The sequence below is a fragment of the Rhagoletis zephyria genome, unplaced genomic scaffold (assembly GCF_001687245.7).
Source record: "Rhagoletis zephyria isolate East Lansing unplaced genomic scaffold, Rhagoletis_zephyria_1.1 Rzeph_scaffold_01691, whole genome shotgun sequence".
NCBI lineage: Eukaryota > Metazoa > Arthropoda > Insecta > Diptera > Tephritidae > Rhagoletis > Rhagoletis zephyria.
In genome coordinates, this window is record NW_016158775.1 from 64,921 (window position 1) to 79,336 (window position 14,416).

At 35.5% G+C, this 14,416-nt stretch overlaps 1 protein-coding gene across 4 annotated transcripts in view; it reads left to right on the forward strand.

Annotated features, from left to right (window-relative positions):
• The first annotated feature begins 13,335 nt into the window (after positions 1–13,335).
• LOC108364852 (uncharacterized) overlaps positions 13,336–14,416 on the forward strand; it is a 31,419-nt gene continuing 30,338 nt past the window's right edge. For 2 of the 4 annotated variants that reach the window (XM_017618705.1, XM_017618712.1), the window contains exon 1: positions 13,336–13,519. The gene's annotated coding sequence lies outside the window, so the exon portion shown is untranslated. Of the gene's footprint in view, positions 13,524–14,416 lie in introns of all 4 variants that reach the window. The other 2 variants (XM_017618706.1, XM_017618708.1) reach the window with 2 other exon arrangements.

Consider the following 14,416-nt stretch of genomic DNA (forward strand, 5'->3'; position numbering starts at 1 on the left):
AGACTAAAACGCAAGCATGTTTGTAATGTTAAAGCTCTCTTTTCACATTTTTCATCCTATTCTGTTTCGACTACATACATACATATGTAGCACTTCAGATTTTTTTTTTTTTTGCATAACTGTTCACCCTGTTGAAATGATCCAGCTTTTCTCCAGTTTAGAGTTAACAATTGTAGTTCTCACTGAAACGATTTTTCATCCCAACACGGAGAAGTCTCTCTCATTCTCAACATTTGGCCTGAGTACACTACCTGCTCAGTCGGACTGAGCAGTCCACCACTCGAACGCACACTGGATTGGGCAGTCGGAAAACAGGTTTCAGTTTTGTATACACCCTGCAGTAAAATTTAGAGACAGTCTGTTAAAGCGCTAGTTCCGCCCTATACATTTCAGAACTATCTCTGAACTAGTGCAAAACGGCTGCAGAGAGGGACAGTTAAAACTTTTGGTGTGCTAGTTGCGCTCTGTTGAGAAGTAAATGCACAAATTCTCACTTCTCGAACAACACTACAATAGCTCAGCGGGAAGACCTCCGACTCTAATATCGTTGGTCGCGAGTTCAAATCGCGGTGGATGCAGTTGTGATTTCCAGATGTAATAAATTTAAATTGTTAGTGCCGCTAAAAAATTAAGAGAAATGATCAAATTTAATATTTTTGTACTTTAAACGATAATATGCTGTTTTTCTTTCACATACATATGTATATTCAAGCGTTCAGCAGATCTTTGAGTAAATAGATATATTTGTTCAAAAATTTCGTGCTATAGAGCTAAAACTTGGGCGATGAGCGAAAAAAGAAGAAATTACTGACATTCGAATGTAAAATTCTCAGGAAAATATTTGGCGAAATTAAAATAGATGAATGGCGTAAAAGATGGAATGACAAACTTATTGCTGCAAATACCACAAAACAAGAGGAAGACCAAGATCAACATGGATTGATGAACAGAACGAAGACTAAGGGCCGGTTACTCAATGTCTGGTTAACACTAATCTCCGTTTAAACATCATTATCGACGTGTTCGGCTCCATGCATATAACATGGAGTCGGTAACGTCGATAACGATGTTTTACCATAGATTAGTGTCAACCAGACATTGAGTAACCGACCCTTACGGCCGGTTTCTCCATCTCTGGTTAACACTAACTCCCCGGTTAAACATTGTTATCGACGTTCTAACTCCATGCATATAACAGGGAGTCGATAAGGTCGGTAACGATGTTTACCGGGGGATTAGTGTTAACCGGAGATAGAGAAACCAGCCCTTAGGGCCGGTTGTTCAATGTCTGGTTATCACTACCACTACACTATCGACGATTTCGACATCATGCATGTAACATGTGATCGATAAAGCAGTCGTTGTACTTAACTAAGGGCCGGTTGCTCAAAGCATGGTTGACACTAACACGGTGTCGGTAACGTGGATAACGATGTTTAACCGCAGATATTTGTTAACCAGACGAGTAACCGGCGCAACAATGAAAAAGGTGATGTGGTCGCGTATTGTTCAGCAGGTCAAAGCTCACAAAGAGCTGTAGCGCCACACGATGACAGGGATGATTTATTGAAGTAAAATTGTTTCCAGAACAAAGTTTTAGCGATATCCAGGTCAGATTTGTAAGCAGAACTTTCTTATACACCCTTGTACAGTTATGGAATCCATTATTTTGGTTTTAGAAAATCCTTTCTTTGTTTTCTTATAAACGTTTTTATTTGCTTTTTTATAGTTATTGTGTTACTTTGGATTTGGTGCAGAAAATAGCTGCCCTATATCCATTTCTCTCGTATATACTACTTTCTTATATACAATTAGTACTGTAAATACAATCTTAAGGTTCATATGTATGTACGTACAAGTGCTCATATGTAAATGATTTGCAAATGAGTCCGTTTGTTGTCTGTGCACGCAGTAATCAATAAAGAGGGCATGCTCAACTCGCACCCAGCCACACGCCAATTGATACCGTATTCTAAACAATATATAGAAAAAAAAATATATATATATATTGAAAATAAACCCGTTCCAAACCATTTCTCTATATTTAACACCTGTTAGCGATGCCACCGTCAACTTGTTGTATGGAAAGCGCAGGCGGGTGGGCTGGAGTGCGAGGTGTCGAGCCCCCAAAAACAAGATCACCATTGGCCAATGGCTAAACAGCCGGTAACTCAAACAACTGTGCTTATGTATTGGTACTTATGTATACATATATATATGACCATGGCCGCTGCGCTGCAAATAACACATACCAGGGTTGTTGCGAATATTCGCATTCGCATTCGCAACCGCGGAGCTTCCGCATTAGTTTTAACATTCGCTTTCGCATTCACAATAAGCAATGCGGAGCTTTTGCGAATGCGAATGTTGCACCGATAAAAGGTATATCTGACGAACAAAATGAAAAATTGTAGCCAATTTCTTTTTGCTTATGGTCGTGGGAATATTTGTGTAACAAAGCATGTCAAATGTCATACATTGCACCTTTAACTTACTTGCATTGGTTTCTTTATTATGATTTTTTCGGACTAATCTTAAAAAAAGTACTAGACATAAAAGGAGAAAGTGTTCACTGTAATTATAACCAAATTTTCGTGATTTGCTTTTGTTGTTACATATATTCGTTTCAATCATTTGAAATGGGGCTCTTCGGGGAAATTTTTAGCAAAAATTGAAAAAAAAGCAATTTTACTTACTTGTCGGGCAATATTTCTTTCGTAGGGATATATGTACATACATTGGATCCTTGGCTAAAAACTTCTTCGGTAAAACTGTGCATCTACGTCTCCCTTCTTTGCTATTTAAAGTCAGAGAGTAAGCTCCTTTAATGGGGATTTCCAGGGGAAATGGTCAACGTCTGGCTATAAAGAGAATCGATGCTCGAATATGTAAATAAACAAATATAGGTCTGACCTTTAATTAGGTAAGAATTACGTAACTATCTGAGACCCTCATCATCTGTGATGCCAATAATTCAAATCCTTATAGAAAAACGGGGTGCTTTTTTTTAAATAACAATATTCTGATCCGATTTGAAAAAAGAATTTTGTTCAAAACTTTCATTCCTGAAAAATAATAATTTATTTTCCATATCCACCTACTTAGCTCGCTATAAGCACACATTAAAATGTATTAAAAATGAATTATAAAAACTAAAATCGAAAAATCGCTGATGACGTTACAGGTTCCCCCAATTCTGAAACAGCCAAAGGAATGAGAATGAAGAATTCTTTTTTAAAGAGCTTTAGAAAAACCTGACACATTTGGTTTGGCTTGTAAGCCGTGTTTAAACAATGATCTCACCATTATGCTAGATTCTTCAAGTGAATATGAAAGTCAGGAGGATACATCCGTCATTTTCAGCCCCGATGAAATTCTCATTACTTTTTATTAAATATAATGTTCCAATTTTTAAATTCAAGTACTAAATAGAATAAACATTATTTAAAATTAATAACTTTTTATTTTTTTTATTTACCTAAATAACTTAAAAATACTTCGCATCCGCGGATGTCTAAAATTCCACATTCTCAACATCCCTAACACGTACACTGGCATAGATCTTGTCTATGGGTTTGAGAATGATANTTTACCTAAATAACTTAAAAATACTTGACATCCGCATTCGCATCCGCGGATGTCTAAAATTCCACATTCTCAACATCCCTAACACATACACTGGCATAGATCTTGTCTATGGGTTTGAGAATGATGTGCAAAAATTCAGTTGATTGTTGCTACTCGTATTTGAAATTATAAGTATTGGTTGGTTGTTTTAATTAAAAATACACTTAACAGGAAAATAATTTATGCTTTTGCCAATAGCTGGTGACATATGAATAGGAATGCGGCGCTTTGCTGACTAGTATTTTAGTTTTTTTTGCTACTATTTTCGCCCTCGCTAATAGAAAATAAGGGCTTAAGTGTGAGTATAAATTCCGCGATCATTAATTTGAGTTTTATATGTAACAGTTTTAATAAAAACATTCAAAGTACACATTTCATTCATATATGAGGCCATGAGGGCCAGAGTAGAGCCTAATTGACATTTCAAAATCAGTTGAGGTGGACCATAAAATATATTACTAGAATCGAAACGTTAATAGCCCTAGGCACGCCCTTTTAGTATCCTTTTACTATAATATGTAGCATCACGTAGGTCCAATGCACTTTTTAGTAAAATACCGCATTTATTTTTTATAGATCCTTCTTTCTTAAATTACTATTTTTTTTTTCTTCTTGTAGATAGGCTCCTCTGGCCTTCATGGCCTCATATCAGGAATATTTTTTAACCGAGTGAAACACGATTAAAATTACTCTTNACTAGTATTTTAGTTTTTTTTGCTACTATTTTCGCCCTCGCTAATAGAAAATAAGGGCTTAAGTGTGAGTATAAATTCCGCGATCATTAATTTGAGTTTTATATGTAACAGTTTTAATAAAAACATTGAAGGTACCNCGCCCTCGCTAATAGAAAATAAGGGCTTAAGTGTGAGTATAAATTCCGCGATCATTAATTTGAGTTTTATATGTAACAGTTTTAATAAAAACATTCAAAGTACACATTTCATTCATATATGAGGCCATGAGGGCCAGAGTAGAGCCTAATTGACATTTCAAAATCAGTTGAGGTGGACCATAAAATATATTACTAGAATCGAAACGTTAATAGCCCTAGGCACGCCCTTTTAGTATCCTTTTACTATAATATGTAGCATCACGTAGGTCCAATGCACTTTTTAGTAAAATACCGCATTTATTTTTTATAGATCCTTCTTTCTTAAATTACTATTTTTTTTCTTCTTGTAGATAGGCTCCTCTGGCCTTCATGGCCTCATATCAGGAAGATTTTTTAACCTAGTGAAACACGATTAAAATTACTCTCTTATTAAAATTTTCGAATTACACTGTGCGACAATTTTGCGACAATTCAAACCAGCCCGGACTTTGCTGATATTTTCTGAAAGTATACATATCCAGTAGTAAAACACTCAATGGATTTGCAAAAGTTAGCTCGTATTTTTATTTCATGGCCTACTAAAGTTTTTATGCGCCGGCTTAATTATTTTTCAAAAAACTGGGTAACATGATTAAAATAATAGTCTGAGCGAAATTAAAGGTTAAGACATGTATAGTAAAATTTCATTGGAAATACTTTCGTAGAACATTTTAACCCGTTAGCACCCGGCTAAAAGGGTCGTTTTGGCTCATAATTCAAGAAACCCCGCAAAAAGCAAATTTAGAAGGTCGTTAGAGGATTGATATATTCTAGAAAACTATTTTTCAGAAAATTTTACTAGAGGTCTTCTCTGGCAATAGCTTCATGTTTGCTTTAATTAACCATAGTTACAAAAGCCATTCCTTCCCCAATAGCACCTCATTTGGTTCATAAAAATAGACTAATTATCAACTTATTTTATAGCTTGATTACCGGGGCGTATGATGAACGCGAGAACGAGCATTTTTGACTTGAACTGTAAAGTATGCAACTATAAAGTGTTGAGACCAATCTCACATATTAAGTGACTGCTTCCAAGCGTGCTTTACTGATTATGAAGGTCTAAAATTTAAAACCTTATCTTTTTCGGCCTTTTGGCCAACTTTTATTNGCAAAAGTTAGCTCGTATTTTTATTTCATGGCCTACTAAAGTTTTTATGCCCCGGCTTAATTATTTTTCAAAAAAATGGGTAACATGATTAAAATAATAGTCTGAGCGAAATTAAAGGTTAAGACATGTATAGTAAAATTTCATTGGAAATACTTTCGTAGAACATTTTTACCCGTTAGCACCCGCCGAAAAGTGTCGTTTTGACTCTTAATTCAAGAAACCCCGCAAAAAGCAAATTTGGAAGGTCGTTAGTGAATTGATATATTCTAGAAAACTATTCTTCGGAAAATTTTACTAGAGGTCTGCTCAGGCAATAGCTTCATGTTTGCTTTAATTTTACACAATTGAAAAAGCCATTCCTTCCCCAATAGCACCTCATTTGGTTCATAAAAATCGACTAATTATCAACTTATTTTATAGCTTGCTCAGTGATACGCACATTTTTGATTACCGGGGCGTACATACCAAATTTCGTTGAGATATCTCAATTTTTGCTCGAGTTATCTTATACACGGACGGATGGACAGACAGACATGGCTAAATCGTCTTCTCTATTCATTCTGAGCATTTATGTATACATTTGTCTATATCTATCTCGATTCGTTGTGGCTGTTACAAACAATCGTTATGTGAACAAAGTTAATATACCGTTGTGCACAAGTGCGCTTAGGTATAAAAAGTCTACTTAAATCGGACGATCCGCTCTGGAGTTATCNCTCTATTCATTCTGAGCATTTATGTATACATTTGTCTATATCTATCTCGATTCGTTTTGGCTTTTACAAACAACCGTTATGTGAACAAAGTTAATATACCGTTGTGCACAAGTGCGCTCAGGTATAAAAAATCTATTTAAATCGGACAATCCGTTCTGGAGTTATGGGGTCATACGTTTTACGCAACTTAGTTTTATATATAGAGGAATATAGATATAAATCTTTAAATAGTTGGCGACCCTCGTCAAAATTGTTATTTCTGGTTAAGAGGGTCATTTAATTAATTAAGGCATTTAACTTTCATTCCCTGAATGAGTTGTAATATTAAGCGGGTGGCAACCCTATCAAAAAGTTTTTATTTTTACCTCAAGCAGGGAAGCTGTCCCTCAAAATGGCGTTTCAATCATTCCATTTGATGAAGTATTATGGAAGATATGGGCACTTTATTGACCGGATATAGTGCTTTCAGCTTTTAAATTTGAAAAAAGTTATACGATTTGTAGATAAATTTCGTCACTTTCATACACTGTGATGTGTCCGTTTATATTAAATTAGAGGGATAGGGTCTTCAAGCCTTATTAGCGAAACATCTGGAAGTAATGGAAGGAGGATTCACGATTTCTAAATAATTTAGATCCTTAGAGAAAAACTCAGCACCAGTTTTTTTAGGTGTTCACCGCTCTGGAATTAGGCCACAAGCTCAGGGTAAGAAACTTGGTCTTACTCTCCGACACCCATAAGAACGCGAGTCAGAACGCACATGGTGAGCAAAAATTATAATTTTGTACTATTATTTAGCTTGTTTATTTCAGTAAGGCTTTATTTAGGCGAAATCATCAGGAATTGCGAAGTGTGGTAAATTTTGATTTAGAAGCTAAACTGCCTACGCTTAAATACGACTTATAATTATCATACCAGAGCATAAAAAAATGTATGATGGTCCCTCAATGAGTGATTAAAAATGCTGAAATTTCAAAAAATTATCCAGTCAATGCATTTAAGATGTCCATTGACCGCGTTGGCTTTTGGCCAAAAGCTCTTAGTGAAAGCAAATGATCAGCAAAAACGAAAACGGCATTGAGATACTAGCTATAGCATATTTGCTAAGTTTACGCTAAGATTATAAATACACATATCGATAAGCCTAACTGATTCCGCCGCAATAAACAAACCAACATGTGTACATACATACATATGTATGCATAAATATATTTGTATTTGACCATCAGCATCTGACACTATCTAATTTGAGCCAATTTGTCATACCTACTTGGCATGCTTTCATTTTAAACAGAATTCTTTTCTTTTTTGCTGTCTTAAGTACCAGAAGGGCTGCTGACAGCTGTGGAGTTTATTTTAGTGAATTTATTTTTTACGAGTGGTTTAATTTGTCAGCTACTCATTACACGGCTGAAATGTATTTATGGTTAATGTTGCGTTTGACACTTTCAATGTTAAAAATCTTACGGTTGAGTGCCAATAATTTTAAATACCATAAATTTTGATGAACATTACAATTTAAATGACTGCTGGGAAACGAACTTGTAGAAAATTTCATCTAATAATGGTCAACAAAATCAGCAACGTAAAATTTCTACCTGCAGACAAAGTCAATTAAATTCTCATATGTATTTATGTAGAAAAATGTGTGCGTTATATGAACATACATATATGTATGTATATGTATTCCTCATCAGCTTTCGATTGTTCCAAATGATGCCGTTGTCATGATATCCTTGCTACACATACATACATACATGCATACATATGTATGTAAGCTCTTTTATTAAAAGACGTCAGTATGTATTTATGTACATATATCGCCAGGTAGATACATAAATAGGTGACCGTTTTATTGTTTCTCTCTGTTAATTACATTTTATAGCACGGTTGCCTTATAAGGTGGAATGTTTGTATACATACATACATATGTGTTAACGCGGAGAAAGCAACTTAGTTCAGAATCACTTTTCTCAAATATAGTAAGTCAGCGCCTGCGCGATTTCGCCGAGTATGTTTCTCTAAAGGGTGTTTCAGGAGTGTCGTTATATGCTTTTAGAAAAGCCCATATTGATTAGAGTTGGGAGGCACAACGTCAATTTTCAAATGTTTTTATAGAAACGTACATAGGGACATATTAGACGTCTGCATGAATCTATTCAAACTGTTAAATAAATTATTCATTTTCAAATTGAATGAACGTGAGTGGCTTTGAAATTTATTGAATTGAAATGTTGATATGAGTAACCAGTGCATGGACTTTACCACTTTATTGGTAGATCTGCCAACTTTTTAGCTATATTATATTTTCTACAATTTTTACCAACAAAGGCTAAAAATCTACCGGAATGCCGTGATTCCGGCCCGGTTTTATGTAGGTATAGGTTTTTTGTTTAATATGTTTTTGTTATTTTATATAAAAATACAATTTATCTCAAGGCGAATTCATATTAGGTGATAGCAGATAGATGAAACGCTGAATGTTTTATATATGAAGTAGAATATCGAAATCTACTGTACTCTGTTTGGGTGAAAGTTTTAATCAACTCATGCAAAGGTCTAGTACATATTTAAGTACAGTGAAACCTCGATATAGCGAACCTTGATAAAAAGAAACTCTATATAACAAAATTTTTGCTGAGTCCCCTGTAAAAAACTCGAAATTTGCGAAGTTTTCCATACAAAAATGCTCCATAGATATAACGAAGAAATTTTGAGCATGAAAACATTTCCGAATATATGTACGGTTGAAGTCCCTTTACAAAAGCCTCTATATAGCGAAGTGTCGACTCAAAAGCGTCTAGATAACGAGTTCTGAATATGATGACGCTTAGAGTCCCATTATAAAAAAAAAAAACAAAAACGAAAGTATACTTATAACGAATTCATTCCAATATTTAGGAGTTTCCCCTGTATCGAGGTTTTGATATTCTATAAATATAGCGGAACAATAGATGTAACGAGGCGTTTGTCCAAACCCTTCAACTTTCTCATATCGAGGTTTCTCTGTTTTTTTTGATGCTATCATTTAAAAAATTATCGTCACATCGTTAGGCCTAATTATTATCAAACTTTGCCCATTTTTTGAACCCGGGGTTTTCGTTACAAAAGTAATTCCCAAGGTTAGGTCTCATCCGTTCTCGAATAAGGATATTTTCCGTAACTATATATAACATTTTACAGCAGTGGAATTTTCTTTGGCTTAAAATTTACAAAAAGATTTCCTTGGTATGAAGAAGAAAAGTTAAATTATAGAAAAACTAAAAAAATTACCCAAACTTCTGCGTAATGCAGTTAAAGATTAAATATATCGTCGTTTAAAGTACAAAACCGCGTATCGTGATTCTGCAAAACCGAGTAACTGACATTGGCTGCCAACAATTGGATTTGCTCACACGAGATCTTGGCTCAATCCTTATCCATTCGTCCTGAAATATAATCGGCAGATATGCGATTGCTTTATAAAAAAGAGAACCATTCTAAAATATGAGTGTTTTTACACTGTAGAAAATAATTTCTACAACTTCACATACTCGGTTTTGCATTTTGTTGATACGCGGTTTTCACTTTAAACGACGATATGGATAAGTGTTTAAGACAATAATTGCAAGCAATCATCACCTCTGCCGGTTGGCATGTTAATCAATTTAATCAGTAGAGCTGGACTTATGTTAAGGGCACATATCTGCGATTATAAGTCCAAGTCGCTTAAGTCGAAAGTCGTACAATCGATGCACATTTTCGTATTTGAATTTGTGTTCGTATTCAAATTTGTTTTCGTCTTAATCTACGTATTAGAATTTGTCTTAGTCTCCGCCCCCGCATTTGATTCGTCTCCGCATTCGAATTTGTATTCCTGTTCTTCTTCATTTTCGTACTCGTCTTCAACTTATTTTTGGTCGCCACCTTCGTATTCATCTTCGTCTTTGTAACTTTCTTCGTATTCGTCTGCGTTTTCATCTATGTATTCGTAATCCTCTTCACTTTGGTATTCGTTATAGTTTTTGTCGTCTTCACATTTCTCTTAAGGTGGTTTCGTTTCTTCCAAAAAATGTTAACCCTCCCCGAAGAAAATGTTAATCTTTCTATTCGTATTCCTCTTCGTTTGGGTCTTCATTTTCGTATGAACCCTCACTCTTTGACCTCGCATTCCCCTTCATCTTCCTCTTCGTATTGCTTTCGTCTTCTTCTTAGCCTTCTGGTCTGATTATGGCAACTTAACGTAACTTATGGCTCTCTCTTAAAAATTCTGTTAAATGGGTGTTGCTTATAATTGAAAAGCCGAAACTTAACGTAACTTAATGCCACGGCGAAATCTGTTTCTCTAAGTTCTACGTTCCGTTAAGTTAAGTTAAGTTGCCATAATCAGGCTTTTCGTCTTAATCTTAGTCTTCAACTTGAACCTCTGCCTAGCACATTTCGAGAAATCACTCTCAATATTATTGAAAGCGGAAATAGAGAAAAGTAAAATGGAAGCACTTCTGTAGCATCGCAAGTGTCACTCAATTTTCGTATCATATTTTTAATTCACTACCCACGCTAAAGAAATTTCACAGTTGAATTTTTTAAACAGATTTTTTTGAACTGCACAAGGAAAAATTTTGTAATTTTTTAATTTGTTGTGTAAAGTTATTAACTTTGTGTCCTCCAACATAATGGTATAAAAGTGTACCAGTATAACAATATGAGCGTACATATTATTTTATGTCAATTTCCAAATTTTTTTTTTTATTCTTCTTCTTCTTCTTTTTTGGCGCTGTAACCGCCTAAGCGATTTTGGCCGAGTCCAGCAAAGCACGCCAGTCGTTTCTCCTCTGTGCCAACTGACGCCAATTGGAAACGCCAAGTGAAGCCAAGTCCTTCTCCACCTGATCTTTCCATCGCAGTGGGGGCCTCCCTCTTCCTCTGCTACCACCAGCGGGTTCCGAGTTGAATACTTTCAGAGCTGGAGCGTCGGTGTCCATTCGAACGACATGACCAAGCCAGCGGAGCCGCTGTATTTTAATTCGCTGCACTATGTCCATATCGTTGTAAAGCTCATACAGCTCATCGTTCCATCGTCTGCGGTACTCGCCGTCGCCAACGCGTAAAGGACCGTAAATCTTCCGCAAAATCTTTCTCTCAAACACCCCAAGAGCCGCCTCATCGGATGTTGTCATTGTCCATGCTTCTGCGCCATATACCAGCACGGGCATGATGAGTGACTTATAGAGCGTGGTTTTCGTACGTCGAGAGAGGACTTTACTCCTGAATTGCCTACTCAGTCCAAAGTAGCACTTGTTGGCAAGAGTGATTCTACGTTGGATTTCAATGCTGACATTATTATCGGTGTTAATGCTGGTTCCCAAGTAAACGAAATTCTCTACTTTCTCGAAATTGTAACTGTCAACAGTGACGTGGGTGCCAAGGCGCGAATGTGCTGACTGTTTGTTTGATGACAGGAGATACTTCGTCTTGTCCTCGTTTACCACCAGACCCATGCGCTTTGCTTCCCTATCCAACTTGGAAAAGGCAGAACAGACTTCGCGGTTTTTGTTACCGATGATGTCGATGTCATCGGCATAAGCCAGCAATTGCACGCTCTTGTAGTAAATTGTTCCTGAGCGGTTCAGTTCTGCAGCTCTTATTATCTTCTCCAACATCAGATTAAAGAAGTCACATGAAAGGGAGTCGCCCTGTCTGAAACTCCGTTTTGTGGCGAACGGCTCGGAGAGGTCTTTTCCAATTCTGACGGAGCTGGTGGTATTGCTCAACGTCATTTTACACAGCCGTATGAGTTTTTTGATTTTTTTTTATTACTGTAACATAATAATGTGGTCATCAACAATTTTTTTTTTGAGCTCAGTGGGATCCGAACCGCGGCATTCAGACATGCACGTGGCACGAAAGCTATTTGTTTAATTTTATAAAGCGACACGCAACAAATTATTTGCGGATTATCTTGTGTACAGAGATATGGAAGGTCAGTGGTACTCGCTCGCTGACTTTTTCAAATGGTCAAACATGACTTTTTCAAACAAGGACGGCTAGTGGGTATGTAGTCACTTAATCTGTTAGGAATCTTCTCAAAATGACATCAATGACTTCGTTATGGTAGAAATTGTTAGTGGTGTGCTATTTATTTTCCAACTGGGATTTTAAGCATACCTTGCCAAACATTTCTTTTTCCCTTTTGCGGTGCTAAAGCTATCCTAGACGTATCCAGCTTTATTTTTTCACTCAGCACTTGTACACAAACAAAACTTCGTATTGGGGTGACAAAAATAAAACAACAACGATTTAACTTCAAATGGTGTTCATTCGTCTCCTCCCTATAGCAGCCGCTCTTTCCAATAAGCATTGAATGAAAAGCATTCTCACTTGAGTACAGGGCTGCCAATTTGGCTCAAACCGTGCCTTTTTTGGCCCTATTCTACTCCAAATGGCACTTAATTTTTCAGTTTAAACAAAAGTTTAAACAAAATGAAACTTAGCAAAAAACGGCCTTTATAACTAAAATTGAATTGAGCATTTAAATCACAATTCGTTTTAATGAAATTCAGTTTTAATTTTTCGTACATTGATTTGCTAATTTTCTTATACATTTGATTCTATTCCAAAAACTTAGTACAATCTCAAGCATTTTTTAATGTGATTGTGGAAAATACTCGTATTCTTAGGACCTTTACTCTGGCTACTGGAATGTAAAGAGTAGTTGAAACAATTTTTCTCCAAGAAGAAAAGCTCCGAAAGAGATATTTTAATTTATTTCTTCAAATTGAACATTTTGAAAAAGAGCAGTACTTTTGACTGGAAGGCAGTTTGAAAAACTGTATGCTTGTCTAAAAAACTGCAATTTACAGTTAAAACTGTAAATATGGCAGTGTTGCCTATACCTGGTTAAATTTTTGTAGGGGTAGTTTTTCTAATGAATCGACCATATCTTAGCTTAGCGCAGGATACGGAGATATTAAACAACTACAGTTAGTATATTAATGTACATAAAGTCATACATATGCACCCGTACGAGGCAAGCAGAAAGGTTCTCTCCATAGCATTTGACCATTTCTTTCGATTTGCTGATTTCAGTTGTGTTTTGAGTAACGTAGAGCAAAGTTCATTGACGCGATGGTAACGGCGAAGACGACAGCTGAAACGTAGACTGTTTGTCAATACGGTGTGCATACATTTACCTGTACATATGCATATTTAAAAGTATGTGTAGAGGGGGTTTGTCTTCGTCTTATGGTTTTTTTGTTTTATGTGAATAATGCATAAAGTTTTGCCTATTGTTGTTGCTGTATTTATTTCTTTTTGGTGAAACTTTTTGTTGCAAGAGTTTATGTGAGTTTGCATAATTTTTATAAATTATGTACATATGTACTTATAGCAAATAATAATGTGCCGGGCAGTGCATATAAAAAATGGTAGAGATTATCGTACATACATAAGTGTCTGTTGGAAGAACAAACAAATTTCACATGCTTGAAAAGAAAAGTGTTAAAGAAGAAGTAATTAAATTGGTATTTAATAATCTTAACGTTGCAGTGGTGAATTAGGCTTACACGAGATGAAGTGCTGCTAAGCTAAATCAAATAATATATTAAAAATGTATGTGGTACTTAGGTATGTATGTATGTATGTAAACTTGCGGGTCCAGTGAAAACCTATTTTAATTGCAAGCAACATAAAAAAATTTTAATTATCCCGGCGCAAAATAATTTAAATCTATGTACATATATGCATAAGTAAGTTAAATTATAATGGTTAAGAGGGAAAAATATTTACACCTTCATGCAAAAACAGTTTTTTAAGTGTATCAATAAATTGGGAAATATACCCGGGGATGGAATATTTTGGATAAAAAAGATAGTTTTTTGTGGGTGCACCGAGTTCAGAGTAGAGTTAGAAATAAGCGAATTATAGATTTGCATTACTTTTTTTTAATTCTGCCGCCACATTCCTACATACACTTGTGGTCACGCAAATCTTACCACAAGTTAAAAAAAAATTGTAGAATTTTGTATATTAATAAAAAAATAATATAAATTTTTTAAATATAGTTCATACGCAAACTTTGTACAAAATTTATGTGGAAAAATTCATACAATT